The sequence below is a fragment of the Artemia franciscana genome, chromosome 10, assembly GCF_032884065.1.
Source record: "Artemia franciscana chromosome 10, ASM3288406v1, whole genome shotgun sequence".
In the NCBI taxonomy this organism is placed as follows: Eukaryota; Metazoa; Arthropoda; class Branchiopoda; order Anostraca; family Artemiidae; genus Artemia; species Artemia franciscana.
Genome location: NC_088872.1, coordinates 44,343,998 through 44,360,298, shown reverse-complemented (window position 1 = coordinate 44,360,298; position 16,301 = coordinate 44,343,998). Strand labels below are relative to the sequence as shown.

At 34.9% G+C, this 16,301-nt stretch overlaps 1 protein-coding gene across 1 annotated transcript in view; it reads right to left on the bottom strand.

Moving 5' to 3' along the window:
- The window catches only part of LOC136032232 (protein jim lovell-like), a 238,474-nt gene extending 223,266 nt beyond the window's left edge, over positions 1-15,208 (bottom strand). Inside the window, exon 1 of the mRNA XM_065712451.1 lies at positions 15,150-15,208. The gene's annotated coding sequence lies outside the window, so the exon portion shown is untranslated. The remainder of the gene's footprint in view (positions 1-15,149) is intronic.
- Between the last annotated feature and the right edge of the window lie 1,093 nt (positions 15,209-16,301).

Sequence of the window (16,301 nt, the reverse complement as noted above, 5' to 3'; positions counted from 1 at the left end):
TTACGGAATCTCCCCGGCTTCAGGAATCTTGCCGAAGAAACCCTTTTTTAAAACTACTGGCCTGTTTTTGCCTTTCAATCGTTCCTAACGATTGACGCTTAACATTTCCTTAATGCTCATTGCATCAAACCTGTCACCAAACAAAACACAACTAGAAATTCGTAGAATCAAATTAATTGGACTGGAACACCATTAAATGTAGATAAAAATCAAACCAGAATTTAAATATAAGTGAAAAAATGAAATACGAAAAAACAAAAATCTTCCATGGTTGTTTCTCAAATCAAAAAATTTGTAGAAACTTTTTTTACTGTTTACTTTTTCTTAAATTTTGCTCACAGAATACTTCAATGGACAGTGTTTCGAATTGTTGGGGAATTTCACAGTTTTACCAGTTGGTGGAGACACAAGGTTAGTTAAATGTTTACTTTTTATAATGTTTATTATTTGTTTTTGACGGCGGTACCTAGTCTTGCGAGTGCTGAAGTATCTATTAACAGATTTTTTTCATTAAAGTTTAAATTTTAGTTTTCGTTTCTTATGATGCGACGACGCAGAAATACTGGAAAACATTATAAAAACATTATATTATAAAACACTATAGGCTATCTTTCCTTATGATTAAGAGCGGGTTAAATTCCATTTAAATATCACTCTCGAGTACTCCTACCCTTTCTGTGAATTAAATAAATAACATAATTTCAAAAAATTACCAGAAAATTAAAGAGTCAAATAAAGTAAAATAAACTGAACTTAAAACAAACGGAAATTCCTATGAATGAATAATGGAAACCCTTAACCATAAGATGGATAACCAATGTTGAACTTGTAAATGAACAGGAACTACCACTAATAAGAGTGGACTATCAACCTTTCAAAAGCCTAGAAGCTAAACAATGCAGGTTCTCAACAGTGTAATTTTAATGTGATTTGTAGGGTCATAAAATAGAAGTAAAATATTAATGAAGTTTTTAGAGAAGTGAAAAATTATTTCTTGCATGAATGCATTTGTGACTTACAATTTAGTTCGCTTTTTTTTCGTTTTTTTCCCCCAATTTTTAAGCTTGATTCTATCTCTTTCAAAACAACAGGATACATCAGTAAGACTTTTGAAGCATAGAAGGGTAATTTTTAAAGGAATCTATTCAGTTTATTAACGCAACTTTTGAACCAATGAATCAGTGAATAATGTGTGTACTGATTGTCTATACATATTAGAAAGAATAGGATTTAAAAGGAAGAAAACATTAATGAAAATGTATTGCATATTATACAGATTGGACTAGTTTGATAGCTTTTAAATCACAAATATAAAAATAAAAAGAGAAGGTTTGAGCAATATTGTACCTATTTTTCAACATTATCAAGAAAAAATGAAGCTGTTCCAAATATATTTTGTTTTTGTAAGGGATCCACAAATTACACTTTAAGCCCTAAGTGGTTTGAAAGGGTAAGGAAAGGCTTGAAGGAGTGGTAGCTCTATTCGTGGTCATTCTTATTTTTAAAAATTTAAGCTGATTATTCAATTTGATCTCTGTCTGTTTGAAATATTAATTATTGCAAGATATTTTGTTCTCTACCTTTTAGGTTTTAAAACCACCCTTTGTATTTCTTTGAATATTCCATGGGAAATGTTTTAATTTTTCTTCATTATTTTTACATAGTTTTTACTACATTCTAATTCAAGGATTATTTTTATATCTTTTTTTTAGATTTCTTAAAGGCAAATAAAATGCTAGATTATAATCAGAATTTCAGGAGAAAATTTGAATGTATCTTTGAAATTTTTGATCTGCTGCCGTTTAGTAACTATTTACTACAAAATTATTGGTGTATGGGAAGGAAGATTTTGGTTATATACCTATAATATTATAAATATGAAATTTGGTCTTCTATAGGATTGAAGCCACCCTTACCGTCCAAGTTGTGGGCATCCATATCGTTTGAGAGTGTTTTACTCTAACTGTTAACATGTTTGAACAAATGAACGCTTAGGTCATTTACGAAAGGATTTCTATTTTATTAACTTTGAATAATTTTTAGTCTATGTTATAAAAAAAACTAAACAGTTTCCAGTTTTTAAGGAAGCTTGCTTTGAATAAAATCTTCAAAGTAACTTGTGGAAAAAAGTAGTTTTATTAAATATTTGGAATAAGACTTCTTAAATGTGAGATGCGAATTAAATATCTTAAGCAGGACGTATGAAAAAGAAATAAACAAAAAAGTTGTAGCTGAGATATGAATGAAGAAATGGTGTTGTTGGTATTAAAGAAATGGGAAGGGCTATGAACCCTTTCGATGCATCCTATTACACAGTTCAATTATCTTTTAGTAGGAGATTCGGTAACTTTAATTTCACAGAATAGTGGAATAAAAATACGGTTTTGACCATGCATTTGAGCAACAGAAATGTTTTTGATACAAAAATGTTCAGAAAAATTCACTTAATAACCTATCCAAAACTGACCGAAATCAGCCTTGCAGAAACATTCCTTTTTATAGGGAAAAGAGGGTGAAGGGAGGGGGCTCAAATTTAAATTTCAGGCATATTTTCCGGATTGAAAGGTCGTTTCTAACAATCTGAGTCCGAGAAGACGAAAACTGACATCAAAATTGGAAAATTCCATCGCTTAGTACCCAATGTCCACTCAAGCAAGGTCAGAGGGGGATGACAACACATAATCATAATTTTTGTGGACTGAAAGGTCGTTTCCCATTATTTCAAGGCATTGGAGACCGAAAATGACATCAAAATTGAAAAATTTCGTCATTAGTATCCAATTTCCACCCTAAGCGGTCAGAAGGGGTAAAAAATACCATTTGTAGGTTTTTTAATAGTATAATATATAATTGAAAAAAAAACAATGGGGAAATGGGGTAGTAAGTGATGGAATTCCTCTATTCTGATGTCATATTCGACCTCCCCTAACACAACTTAATATGAAACAACCTTTCTGCTCAGAAAATACTCTAGAAGTTTAAATTCGAAATCCACCCTTTCCCTAAAAAAGGGGTATTTCTGCACCACCTATTTAAGCCAATTTTGAATATGGTATTAAGCAAGTTTTCTGTACATTTTGGTGCCATAAATATTTCTATTACTAAAATGCCGAGGTTTGGCCTTATTTTGTTGTTTACTGGACTGCCAAGCAGCTTTGAGCCTAGGTAAGAGGTATTGAAGCCACCAAGCCAATGGGCGATAGACAAAAGTTGGAGACAAAATGGAGATTTGAAAAATTTTTGGTTTATTTGCCTGTGGCTGGTTTCCTCAGGTTGGCAACTACTGTGCTAGTATGCCAAAAAAGTGACTAAAAAGTCTAAAATGTTACCTTAGAATAGTGGTTTCACAAAGACAAGTTTTACAAAGCCAAGCCAATATTCCCCAATAAATTTTAGACTGTTGACATTTACAGTAGAGAATCTAGAAGACTTCAAAGTTCCATACTAAATGGATCATCGACTTTTGAAGCTTAGAAGCCTGCTGTTGTTTTGACCAAAATGAGCTAATAGTCTAGGGTTTTTTGAGAGGCGTTTTCTTGATTATAGCTATGTGTGAGCCAAAGAGCTAAACCAGGGCCTCCATCCGTCGTCCAATAATACTGCTCATAAATCCTTGAACGATTTTGGTTCAAACAAGGTGTAACATACCTGCCTTTCGTCTAAACAATCTTTGGTGATTTGAAGGTTCCGCGGATGCCACTGACCGACTTTGGTTCATCTATAATACAGATGAAATTTCCCTGTGTGTTTCTAGTCTAAACAGGGTGTAACATGCCTAAATTTCTTCTTGAGTTGGCCGAGAGGAGGTAGATTAGCCACGGGGCCAGTTTGTACCCCCAATCACGGAAGCTGAAAATCATTGTATGATTCTAATTCAAACAAGTTGGTACCAGCCTACTTTTCTACTCAAGTTAAGAATCAAGGTGTTTTGCACTGAGTCCCGACTCAGCACATATTTGCAGCAAGTCACTTCACAACTTTGACTTATCTCGCTATCGCACCGTGCCGTCAAAGTTCTGCAGCTTGGACGGAGATCTATGTTTACGTGCGTTCAGGATCTAGCTCGATTCGCAACAAACTACGAAATAGCACATCTATGTAACGAGTCATAATCTTTATTATTTTTGTATCGTGTCGAAAAATAGAATGTTCTTGCACTAAGCCACGGTAGCTTTCATGTAGCTGATTTTTGCAGCATATGAGGACTTGGCTTATTCAAACAGTTCGTGGTAACGAACTGTAGTAAGGAGCGACCCGGCTCAATAGTAAACGAAACCCTAAAAAACGGAATTTTGATGCTAAAAGATACATCAAAAGAATCGAATTTTTATGCTGATTCTAAATATATAAGTCTCATCAAATTTAGTCGTTGTCATCAAAACTTACGAGCCTGAGAAAGTTTCCCTTATTTTGGAAAATAGGGGAAAACACCCTCTAAAAGTCATTGAATCTTAAGGAAAATCACACCATCGCATTCGGCGTATCAGAGAACCCTTTAACAAAAATTTCAAGCTCCCATCTACAAAAATGTGGAATTTCGTATTTTTTGCCAGGAGACAAATCACGGGTGTGTGTTTATTTATTTTTTTTTTCTTTTCTCCTGGGGTCATCGTGTCGACCAAGTGGTCCTAACATGCCGCAAGAGGTCTTATTCTAACGGAAATGAAAAGTTCTAGTGCCCTTTTTAGGTGACCAAAAAATTGGAGGGCAGCTAGACCCCCTCCCACGCTCATTTTTCCCCAAATCAACGGATCAAAATTGTGAGATACCCATTTTGTTCCGCATAGTCGAAAACAATAATAACTATGTCTTTGGGAATGACTTACTCCCCCACAATCCCTGGGGGAGGGGCTGCAAGTTACAAACTTTGACCAGTGTTTATATATAGTAATGGTTATTAGGAAGCGTACAGACGTTTTAATTTTTTTGGTTTGGGGGTGGGGTTGAGGGGAGGGGCTATGTGGGAGTATCTGTCCTTGGAGGAATGTGTTATGGGGGAAAAAACATTCAATGAAAAGGGTGCAGGATTTTCTAACATCAAACAGTTCGTGGCAACGAACTGTAGTAAGGAGCGACCCGGCTCAATAGTAACCGAAACTCTAAAAAATGGAATTTTGATACCAATAGTTACATGAAAAGAATCGCATTTTAATGCTGATTTTAAATATATAAGTTTCATCAAGGTCAGTTACACCCATCAAGAGCTATAAGCCTGAGAAAATTTGCCTCATTTTAGAAAACAGGGGGAAACACCCTCTAAAAGTCAAATCACATTATCACACCGAAAATCACAGCATCAAATTCAGCGTATCAGAGAACCTTTTTGTAGAAGTTTCAAGCTCCTATCTACAAAAATGTGAAATTTTGCATTTTTTGCCAGAAAATAGATCACTGAAGCTTGTTTATTTGTTTTTTTTTTCTTTTTGTTTTTTTTTTGTTCTTTTTTCCCAGAGGTGATCATATCGACTGAGTTGTACTAGAATGTCGCGAGAAATCTCATTCTGACGGAAATTAAAAGTTATAGTGCCCTTTTACAAAACTATTACGCATATGAGGGATTTACCTCCTCGCTATACCTCACTCTTTACGCTAAAGTATTTTTAGTAATTTCAACTATTTATTCTACGGTCTTTATGATTCAGAGGCCATTCTTGAGGAATTGGGACAAAATTTAAGCTTTAGTGTAAAGAATGAGGAATCTACGAGGGTTGAACCCCCTCATATACTCAATGAAAGCATACGAATATAGAAGTTCGTTACGTAGGTTAATTCGTAAGTTACGTATATTTTTTACCAATGAAAACGTTTTTAAAAAATTAAAAGTTCTATTTGCTTTTTTAAGTAATCAAAACATTGGAGGGCAACCAGGCTTCCTCCCTCGCTCCTTTTTTTCAAAATCTTCCAATTAATTGCAATTAATTACTATGCTAATTTGTTTTAGTTATTTATTTGCGGGGAGCCAAGATCAAAACATGCATTAATTAAAAGACGTCCAGAAATTAAACAAAAAAAACAAGTTTTGTTAAATGAAAGTAAGGAGCAACATTAAAACTTAAAACGAACAGAAATTGCTCCTTATATGAAAGGGGCTTTTCCTCCTCAACGCCTCGCTCTTTACGCTAAAGTTTCTTACTGTTTTAAGAATAAAGTTAAGAGAAGGAGTCAAACTTCAGCATAAAGAGCGAGGGGTCGAGGAGGAAAAGCCCCTTTCATATACGGAGCAATATCTGTTCGTTTTAAGTTTTAGTGTTGCTCCTTACTTTCATTTTAAAAAAAATTGTTTTGTTTTTTGTTTAAAATTGTTACACTAAGTCAGCACTTCATAGTGCAAAGAGTCAGTGCGTAGCTGAGTTTCTTTTTTTTTTACTGAATCATACAAACTGGAAGTATTTATAAAAACCAAAAGATTTGATTCAGGGATGTAAATTGCTATTTGGCAGGGGGAGGCGCAAATACCCCTCCTAGATCTCAATTATAATAGATCTCAATTAAGCAAAAGAGAGCACAGGAGTGAGGTGGGCTGCTCTCCTACCTCTTTCAGATCTTAAAAAAAGGCCGAGACTTCCAACTTTCGATCGGAACAGGTTCTTGATAAAATTCTTGAAAAAAAAACATGGGATAGACATTGCTACACTGCTACGTTGACTCTTATCATGTGACATCAGATTGTTCAAATTTATTACTATTTATATTACTGTTGTAAATAAAAGCATTCATATTTTTGCTACCTAATAAGTTTATGACTCTAGCTTAACTTAGACACTCAGCTCGTGTCAATGCAATACAAGCTAGTGTTTGGATTTGTAAACATATTGTTAAAAGGCAATAAAACAAACGAATGCAAGTGACCTCCACACTACCTCCATTTTGAATGCTAATGTCTGATATAACCATCCTCTGAATAATGTTTATAAGTTATAATTCACCACACCTTTGGAAATTTTGGTATAGTGACATCGATCGACCAAGAACGAAGCACATAATTCATATTTTCTGCAATTTTGGGTTGTAACCTTTACCCACGAGGCATGCTGTTGCTGGCCCTACTTCATAAATTGGTAACAGTTCTTTGTGTCTTACGTATATTAAATAAAAAAAAGTCTTTTAACGGACAGTAAGGAGCGACATTAAAACTTAACACGAACAGAAATTACGTCGTATATAAAAAGGGCTGCTTCCTCATCAAAGCCCCACTCTTTACGCTAAAGTTTGACTCTTTCTCTTAACTCTACTTTTTAAAACAGTAAAAAAAACTTTAGCGTAAAGAGCGGGGCGTTGATGAGGAAGCAGCCCTTTTCATATACGAAGTAATTTCTGTTCGTTTTAAGTTTTAATGTCGCTTCTTACTTTCTGTTAAATAACTTGTTTTTTTTTTATTTAATTTCTGAACGTTTTTGAATCAATGCATGTTTTGATTTTGGTTCTCCGCAGATGAATAATTAAAACGAAATTTGCATATTTATTTCTTTGGCTAAATGGCTTTCTCATAGTTTTGATCGAATGATAATGAGAAAAAAAGGAGCGGGGAAGGAGGACTAGCTGCCCTCCGATTGTTTGGTTACTTAAAAAGGCAACTAGAACTTTTAATTTTTTATGAGTGTTTATATTAGTAAAAGATATACGTAACTTACAAATTAGCTTACGTAACGAACTCCTCTATTCTCATGTTCTTATTACGTATATGAAGGGGTTCACCCCCTCACCAGTACCTCGCTCTTTACACTAAAGCTTAAATTCTGTCCCAATTTCTTAAGAATGACTCCTGAATCACAAAAGCCGTAGAATAAATAGTTGAAATTACTAAAAATGCTTAAGCGTAAAGAGCGAGGTATTACGAGAAGGTGAACCCAACATATGCGTAATATTTTCTGTTCGTTTTAAGTCTTAATGCTTCTCCTTACTTTCAGTTGAAAAAACTTTTCAGATTTACTTTTTCATTTTTTTTAAAATAATGCTAGAAAATCCTGCGCTCCCTTCATGAAAATTTTCTTCCCCCATGACAAATTCCTCCAAGGAAAGTTCCCCCGCATATCCCCCTCTTATTAACCCCCAACACCCTAAAAATCCCCCTGAAAACGTCTGTACACTTCCAAATAACCATTACTATATGTAAGCACTGGTCAAAGTTTGTAACTTGTGACCCCTCCCACGGGGACTGTGGGGGAGTAAATCGTCCCCAAAGACATAGTTATAAGGTATTTTGACTACGCTGAATAAAATGGATATCTCAGAATTTTGATTTGGTGACTTTCGGAAAATAATTAGCGTAGAGGGGGCCTAGGTGCCCTCCAATTTTTTTGGTCACTTAAAAAGGGCACTAGAACCTTCTGGCAAAAAATACAAAATTCCACATTTTTATAGATAGGAGCTTGAAACTTCTACAATAGGGTTCTCTGATATTCTGAATCTGATGGTGTGATTTTCGTTAAGATTCTATGACTTTTAGGGGTTGTTTCCCTTTATTTTCTTAAATAAGGCAAATTTTCTCAGGCTCGTAACTTTTGAGGGGTAAAACTAAACTTGATTAAACTTACATAATTAAAATCAGAATTAAAATGCGATTCGTTTGATGTAGCTATTGATATCAAAATTCTATTTTTTAGGGTTTTGGTTACTATTGAGCCGGGTCGCTCCTTACTACAGTTCGTTACCACGAACTGTTTGATTTGTATATTTTTCTTATGGCTTACATATCTCTAATTTGATACCCTCCTTAAAGGTATGTCCCACTTATCCTCTTCTCAAAAAAAAAATTACCGCTTACTTGCGTGTAGGACCATATACAGAATTTGTTCGGAGGGGGGAGCAGTTGCAAAAATATTTTTTCGGGGGGTTACAAATTTTTTTATAAATACGTCAAAAATTTATTTATATTCATTTTTGTTACGTTTTTACGAGTCAAACAAACATTTCAGGTGAGGGGTCAAAGCCCCTATCCCCTCCTCTAGCTACGTTCTTGCGTGCATGTTTGGTGAGTTCAATGATTATTTGAAAGGGAAACGTCACTTGACAAAATATGTATTGGACAATAACTTATAGAATGGAAAATTATCGACAACTGATTTCCTATAAAAAGGAAATGGGTGCTTTCGTCATTCACATTTACATCGGCTCCACAAGATTGAGCACTGAAAATAATGAATGTCATCTTCGAAGACGATTCTAAGAAGGATTAACATGCTGACTAGAATCTCTTTTATTAAATCTGTCAGTGAATAAATTGTTTAAGATTGATTTTCCTGGGCTTTCTTTTTTAAAGATGGATAGCAGAGATGAAAAATTGATATGAAATAGGATATTGAGAATCTTCAAAAGCTTCACAATCTGCAAAAGTTCACAAGTGATCTGTATAAGCTATCCAAGTTTTGATGGTCCAAAACCAATATCCGTATGGTATTACCCGAAAACTGTCAACGCCAATTTTCTGGAGCTATTAGTCTCCCTTATTTCATTATTGTCTGAAAAGATAATACTGAAATTTACTTTTTTTTTCTTCTTCAAGCTTCATTGGTAATCCTGACCTCTTTTTCAAAAGAAATTTACATACTTGTGTATTATGCCAATCACACTCAAGAAGTGAAGTTAGGTTAGTCATAATGAAATATACCAAAATATGATGAAAATATAACACTTTAGTAACAAAGTTATGGAAACTGCAATTCAGAACTATGGAAAGGATGCCACCCAGAACGCATTATATTAAATACCTAACTTAACAACCTCTATATATTGAATATTTGATTAAATATACTTGCACAGTAGTTTATCTCACTCAGGCTATGCTGATTATCTCCGATTGTACACAAAGAAACCGGTTTTAAACAGATCAAGAGTAACAGTGTGGTTGGTATAATACACAAGTACCAAAATTTAAAGGTTCCTATTCCATTTTAAACACAAAATGGCACTTGTATGATATACTCCTACCTAACTGTCTTCTAATATGTTTTTCTGATGCTCAATCGTAATGAAATATACCTAAGTTTGATAAAAATATAATACTTTAGAAACAAATTTGGGCTATATATTTGCACATTAGGGGCGGGGGTGAAGTATAGCGAGTCTGCACGGCTAATGTTTTAGGTACAATAAGAATTGTTTTCTAACTTCACATTGTCCAATTCTTTACCCCACTCCCTAGTGTGCAAATATATAGCCCAAATTATATATTTTCCATCTATTTTGTCACTTCTCTTTGTCTTGTCTCCAGCCAAGCCGAAAGAAACTAAAAAAAAGCGGTTTTGCAATGCGTATATGAATGAACAACTTGAGTTGTAGGGTGTCCGTCTTACAAGTACCCATAAAACTCCTTAAAAGTTGGCTTTTTGGTGTTTTAATGCTGTTTTGGAACTTACCTCTCATCAATAATATGAAAAAAGAATTGCAAATGTTTGTCTTAATTGTATTCAAATTTGAGTGAATTTTAAAATGTCTATCCCTATTTTATTTATTCCAGAAAATATGCATTAAAGAAGCTCAAAAGTAAACTCTCAATTACATAGGGTTAACAATTTTTTTTTTATTAACTGATAAGAATTGATTAAAATGACAGGTTGGTGCCCATACTAATGTTGTCAAAAGCCCATTTGTAATAGGCTCTTCATTTCATCATCAAAATGCAGGTCTAGTGCTAAACTAGAATACAGAAATGCCTGTATGTCTATATATAAGACGGTAATTTGACCAAGCTAGGTTAGGATTTAGGTTACATTATGGACAATTGGATTTAGTCGAAACTTGAGTTCAATTCATTTAAAATTTGTCACGGCAGAATTATGATTGGAAACTACTATATTTGTCGTTTGTCGTTACTATATTTGTCGTTAAAGCGTTAATATTTTTCTTTGTGAGTTCTTAAATTTGGTCACTAGATCCTAGTTTTAGCTAAAAACAAATGTTAGCCTAGACTGAATCTCGTTGTTACTAAATTCTCACATTTAATAGGCCCGAAGCGCTTAATGTAGTCGTGAGCAAGTATTGTAGATTTTACATAATGTTACGTTGGTTAGGCTTGGGGGGGAGGGGTAGGCTTTTTCATACAAGGGGGCTAGGCTGGAAATACTCTCCCTGCGAATGTTAAACAAGAAAATATGTAGCGACACACTAATGCCGCATTACTTTCAACATAGCTGAAACTCAATATTTTCTGAAGTATTCTGTATTAGACCACTTCTGTGATTTTTTTTTGTTATGAAACATTTTTTTTTAAGAAGCCTAATTTCCTCTTTTGAAAGAGCAGAAACAGATCGGCTTGATTTTTTTTTTCAATGGAAAGTAATCATATATACGAGGTGGAAACGCCTGATTCCCGCCACAAGTACAAGTAAGTAATCATATATACAAGGGCGTATTCAAGATTTTTGTTCGGGGGCAACATTTTTTGGGAGGGAGAGGAGATTAAACTTAAAAATGCATCTAATAGTTGTTTATATGATTTTTTTTTTGCTTTTTTACGTGACGAAGAAAAATTCTAGGTGGAAGGGGGTAAAAACCCTGTACCCCCCCCCCCTGGGTAAGGCCTTGCATATATGTAACTGCGAATTTCCCTTAAAATTATTTACAGGTCATTATAGACAATTACCAAAAGGAAGTAGTTCAGAATTTAGTTTTATTTAGTGAACTTTGAGAACCTCTTTCTTGAGTACCAGTTTATCAGACCTTCACTCACGCTAAATCGGCGTGAATATTGAACCATCCAATTGAAAATATAAAAGCAATGTCACTCTAAAAACTGTCTGAAAAACAAAGTCATAGCGGTGCTCTGCAAGAACCAACAGAACAAGGAGAAGCTTTACATAAATTTCTTTAGCTTTTGAACTGGATTAATTCCTTTGAAAATGCAGAAATAATAACAAAAGAAAACACGTTTCCCCAACTTTATAGAGATCTTAGATACTTGCTCTCATAATAATACCAACCTTTTTCAGCTCACTTTTGCGGAAGAAATTGGATCCCTGGAGTAAACATAGTTTATTATCGCGGCTAAATGCTCGTTTCCTAGCGTTTAAAAATAAAAAGATAGAATGCGATTGAACGCAAGGAAATTGAAAGCTAACAATTTGATCAAATCACACGTGATAGTCCTAAACATCCTGACAAAACTTGATTCCGAAGGGGCACCTCTTTCTGCCACCTGGCGTATACTTTAGAACACCAGATGTGCCACACAGCTCCCCCGGGCTTTACAAAGACTCCTCCGCGCTTGAAAAGTTTCCACTACCCTTGGCATTGTTTCTGCCACGCTTGGAACATTCCTGTCACACTTGACATCCACCCCCTCATTTACATGATTACTGAAGTCGGCGCCCCCTCACCAGGTTCGATCAAATCACTGAATTCGCCGTGCCACTGTGACATGTTCAAACTGTGTCCACCTAACGGAAGCAAAAGCAAAAAATCCTAGACATTTTGATATTGTTAACGAGCCAGCAGCAGATATACTTTTGAATTTTGTCTGTTGTTCATTTTATTGAATTCGTAAATTCAGCCTCTGAACACTTGAATTTGCGTGCACGTAACTTCTCCGTAATCTGATCCACTACACAAATTACCATACTTTTCGAGGCGATTTATCTCAGAATTACATAAAAAAAAACTAGTTTTTTTAACTGAAAGTAAGGAGCGACATTAAAACTTAAAACGAATAGAAATTACTACGTATATGAAATGGGTTGTCCCCTCCGCAATCCCTCGCTCTTTACGCTAAAGCTTTTAATTGTTTTAAAAAGCAGAATTGTGGCAAAGAGTCAAACTTTAGCGTAAAGAGCGAGGGATTGCGGAGGGGACAACCCATTTCATATACAGAGTAATTTCTGTTCGTTTTAAGTTTTAATGTCGCTCCTTACTTTCAGTTAAAAAAATAGTTTTTTTATGTAATTTCTGAACGTTTTTGAATTAATGCATGTTTGATTTTGGCTCTCCACACATAAATTATTAAAATGAAATTTGCATAGTAATTTCTTTTTTGGCTAAATGGCTTTCTCTTAGTTTTGATCAGACGATTTTGAGAAATAAGGGATGGGGAAGGAGGCCTAGTTGCCATGCAATTTTGCGGTTACATAAAAAGGCAAATATAAATTTTTATTTTTAACGAATTTTTTTTATTAGTAAAAAATATACGTAACTTAAGAATTAACTTACGTAACAAACTTTTATATTCTTTAATTTTTATTATGTATATGAGGGGGTTTGTACCCTCGTTAATACCTCGTTCTTTACACTAAATCGTAAGTTTTGTCCCAATTCTTTAAGAATGACCCCTGAATCAGAAAGGCCGTAGAATAAGTAGTTGAAATTACTAAAAATACTATAGCATAAAGAGCGAGGTATTTATCTCCTCCTAAATACCTCGCTCTTTATGCTAAAGTATTTTAGAGCCCCTCATATGCGTAATAATCTCTGTTCTTTTTAAGTTTCAATGCTACTCTTTTCTTTCAATTGAAAAAACTTTTCCATGTTTATTTTTTCATTGTTTTTTAATAGTAATTTTAGAAAATCGTGCGCCCTTTTCATTGAATTTCTGTTCCCCCATGACACATTTCTCCAAGGAAAAATCCTCCCACATAGCCCCCTTCTCTCAACCCCACCCCCAAAACCAAAAAAAAAAATCCCCTAAAAACGACTGTACACTTCCCAATAACCATTATTATATGTAAACACAGGTCGAAGTTTGTAACTTGCAGCCCCTCCCCCAGGGACTGTGGGGGAGTAAGTCACACCCAAAGACATAGTTATTATGGTTTTTGACTATGCGGAACGAAATGGCTATCTCAGAATTTTGATCTGTTGACTTTGGAGAAAAATGAGCGTGGGAGGGGGCCTAGGTGGCCTCCAATTTTTTGGTCACTTAAAAAGGGTACTAGAACTTTTCGTTTCCGTTAGAACGAGCCCTCTTGCGACATTCTAGGACCACTTGGTCGATACGATGACCCCTGGAAAAAAAAAAAAAAAAAAACAAGCAAAAAAATAAACACGCACCCGTGATTTGTCTTCTGGCAAAAAATACGAAATTCCACATTTTTGTAGATAGGAGCTTGAAAATTTTGCTATAGGGTTCTCTGATACGCCATATGCGATGATGTGATTTTCGTTAAGATTCTGTGACTTTTAGGGGGTGTTTTCCCCTATTTTCTAAAATAAGGCAAATCTTTTCAGGCTCGTAGCTGTTGATGACAAATACTAAATTTGATGAAACTTATATATTTAAAATCAGCATGAAAATCTGATTCTTTTGATGTACATTTTAGCATCAAAATTCCGATTTTTAGAGTTTCGTTTACTATTGAGCCGGGTCGCTCCTTACCACAGTTCGTTACCACGAACTATTTGATAGTGATAAACTTTCGCACCATATCTGGCTAATCGCTTGAAGGCTCACAGAAGCAGGCCCATACACAAGGTTGACATTCAGGATGCCCCCCCCTCTCCAAAAATTTAAAATCATATTTTTATAATTTTATCAAGTTTAAATAACTTACCTGTTTTAGGCAATTTGTTGATTTTTGTTCCCCTCAGAATGCATTGGCCTCTTCAAAATAAATTCTTGTAGTTGTGCCAGCGCAGAAGAAACCAGACCCATACTTCGTAAGGCCTGCAAACTGGCCATCATCTGTCTACTTAGCTCAGCCATTATATGAAGCCGATAGATTAAGAAACACAATAGAAACTTTGCCTTAAGACCTAGCCCCCTGTTTTTTTGTCCTTCTCCCCGGGGAAGTACCCAAGGGCCATTTGGGCCCGATCCTCCACCCTGAGATCTCTAATTCTCATTAAATTTATGCACTTATTACTGATATGATCAGAAAAGATGTTTCATATTCTATCTCTACCCCGAAAAAGTTCCTGAGTACATGCCTGACCAGCGTCTTTTGTCCTTGGATCACTTTAAAACTTAGTCATTCCATTTTAATGAAAATAATAGTACTTACATTTAAGGTCTATTTACGTACTGCTGCTGCATTAAAAAGCCCCACATTTTTACCATCATTACTTTGACCTATTCATATTACTTTTTACCTATTCATTGAATAATTGCCCGTCCCTGGCAAAATTCTCCTGCCGCGTCATTCAAGACTAAGTGATTCCAAATAAGCCTAATAAAAGACCTCCGAAGCTAACCCAAATCCATTTTTATGAAAAAGTCAACTCACCTTTGCTTCAGTATTGAGTAATCCTATCACTTAATTCGTGTTTTCACAAAATAGCTAAATCGACAACTAAATTACCTTAAATTCAGCAAGAACAAAATGATTAACTGCCACAAAAAAAGGGCGGATCTTACCTGTATAGGTGCACTAGCAGTGGCTGTTTATTCAGGTTGATTTTATGCCCAATGCAGTTAGGGTAGGTTAAAACAATGATTAAAAGACTAATAGGATTCTTCGTTTACTTGTCGCATGTAACAAAATATGACACTTCTTGTTTACCGAATTTTCTTCTCGTTCGACCTGAGAATAAACCGTAACTAAAAAAATTCTTGATTTCTGATACCTAGCGCTTTATGATTTACTCTTTCTTAATAGGGTATATTAAAAGACAGTTACAACAATCTGAATAATTGAGACGAAATTTAACTATTAATTTTTTTTTTGGCTAAATAGCTTTCTCTTAGTTTTGGTCGGAAGATTTTGAGGAAAGAAGGGATAGGGGAGGAAGCCCAGTTGCCCTCCAAAATTTTGGTTACTTAAAAAGGCAACTAGAGCTTTTAATTTTTTACGAACGTTTTTATTAGTAGAAAATATACGTAACTTACGAAATAACTTGTGTAACGAACTTCTATATTTGTATGTTCTTATTACGCATATGAGGGGGTTTGCCCCCTCGTTAATACCTTGCTCTTTACAATAAAGCTTAAATTTTGTCCTATTTCTTTAAGAATGATCCCAGAATCACAAAGGCCGTAGAATAAATAGTTGAAATTACTAAAAATGCTTTAGCGTAAAGAGCGACGTATTTAGGAGGAGGTGAACCCCACATATGCATAATAATTTCCAATCGTTTTAAGTTTCAATGCTGCTTCTTACTTTCAGTTGAAAAAAAACTTTTCCATACTTAATTTTTCATCTTTTTTTAATAGTGCTGGAATATGCTGCAACCCCTTCATGGAAATTATCTTCTCCCATAACAAATTCCTCCATGGAAAGATCCTCCAACGTAACCCACTCCCCTCAGCCTCCCCTTTAAACCAGAAAAAAAATCCCCCTGAAAACGTTTGTACACTTCCCAATAAGCAATACTATGCGTAAACACTGGTGAGATTTGGAGCTTGTAGCCCCTCCTCCTTGGACTGTGAGGGAGTAAGT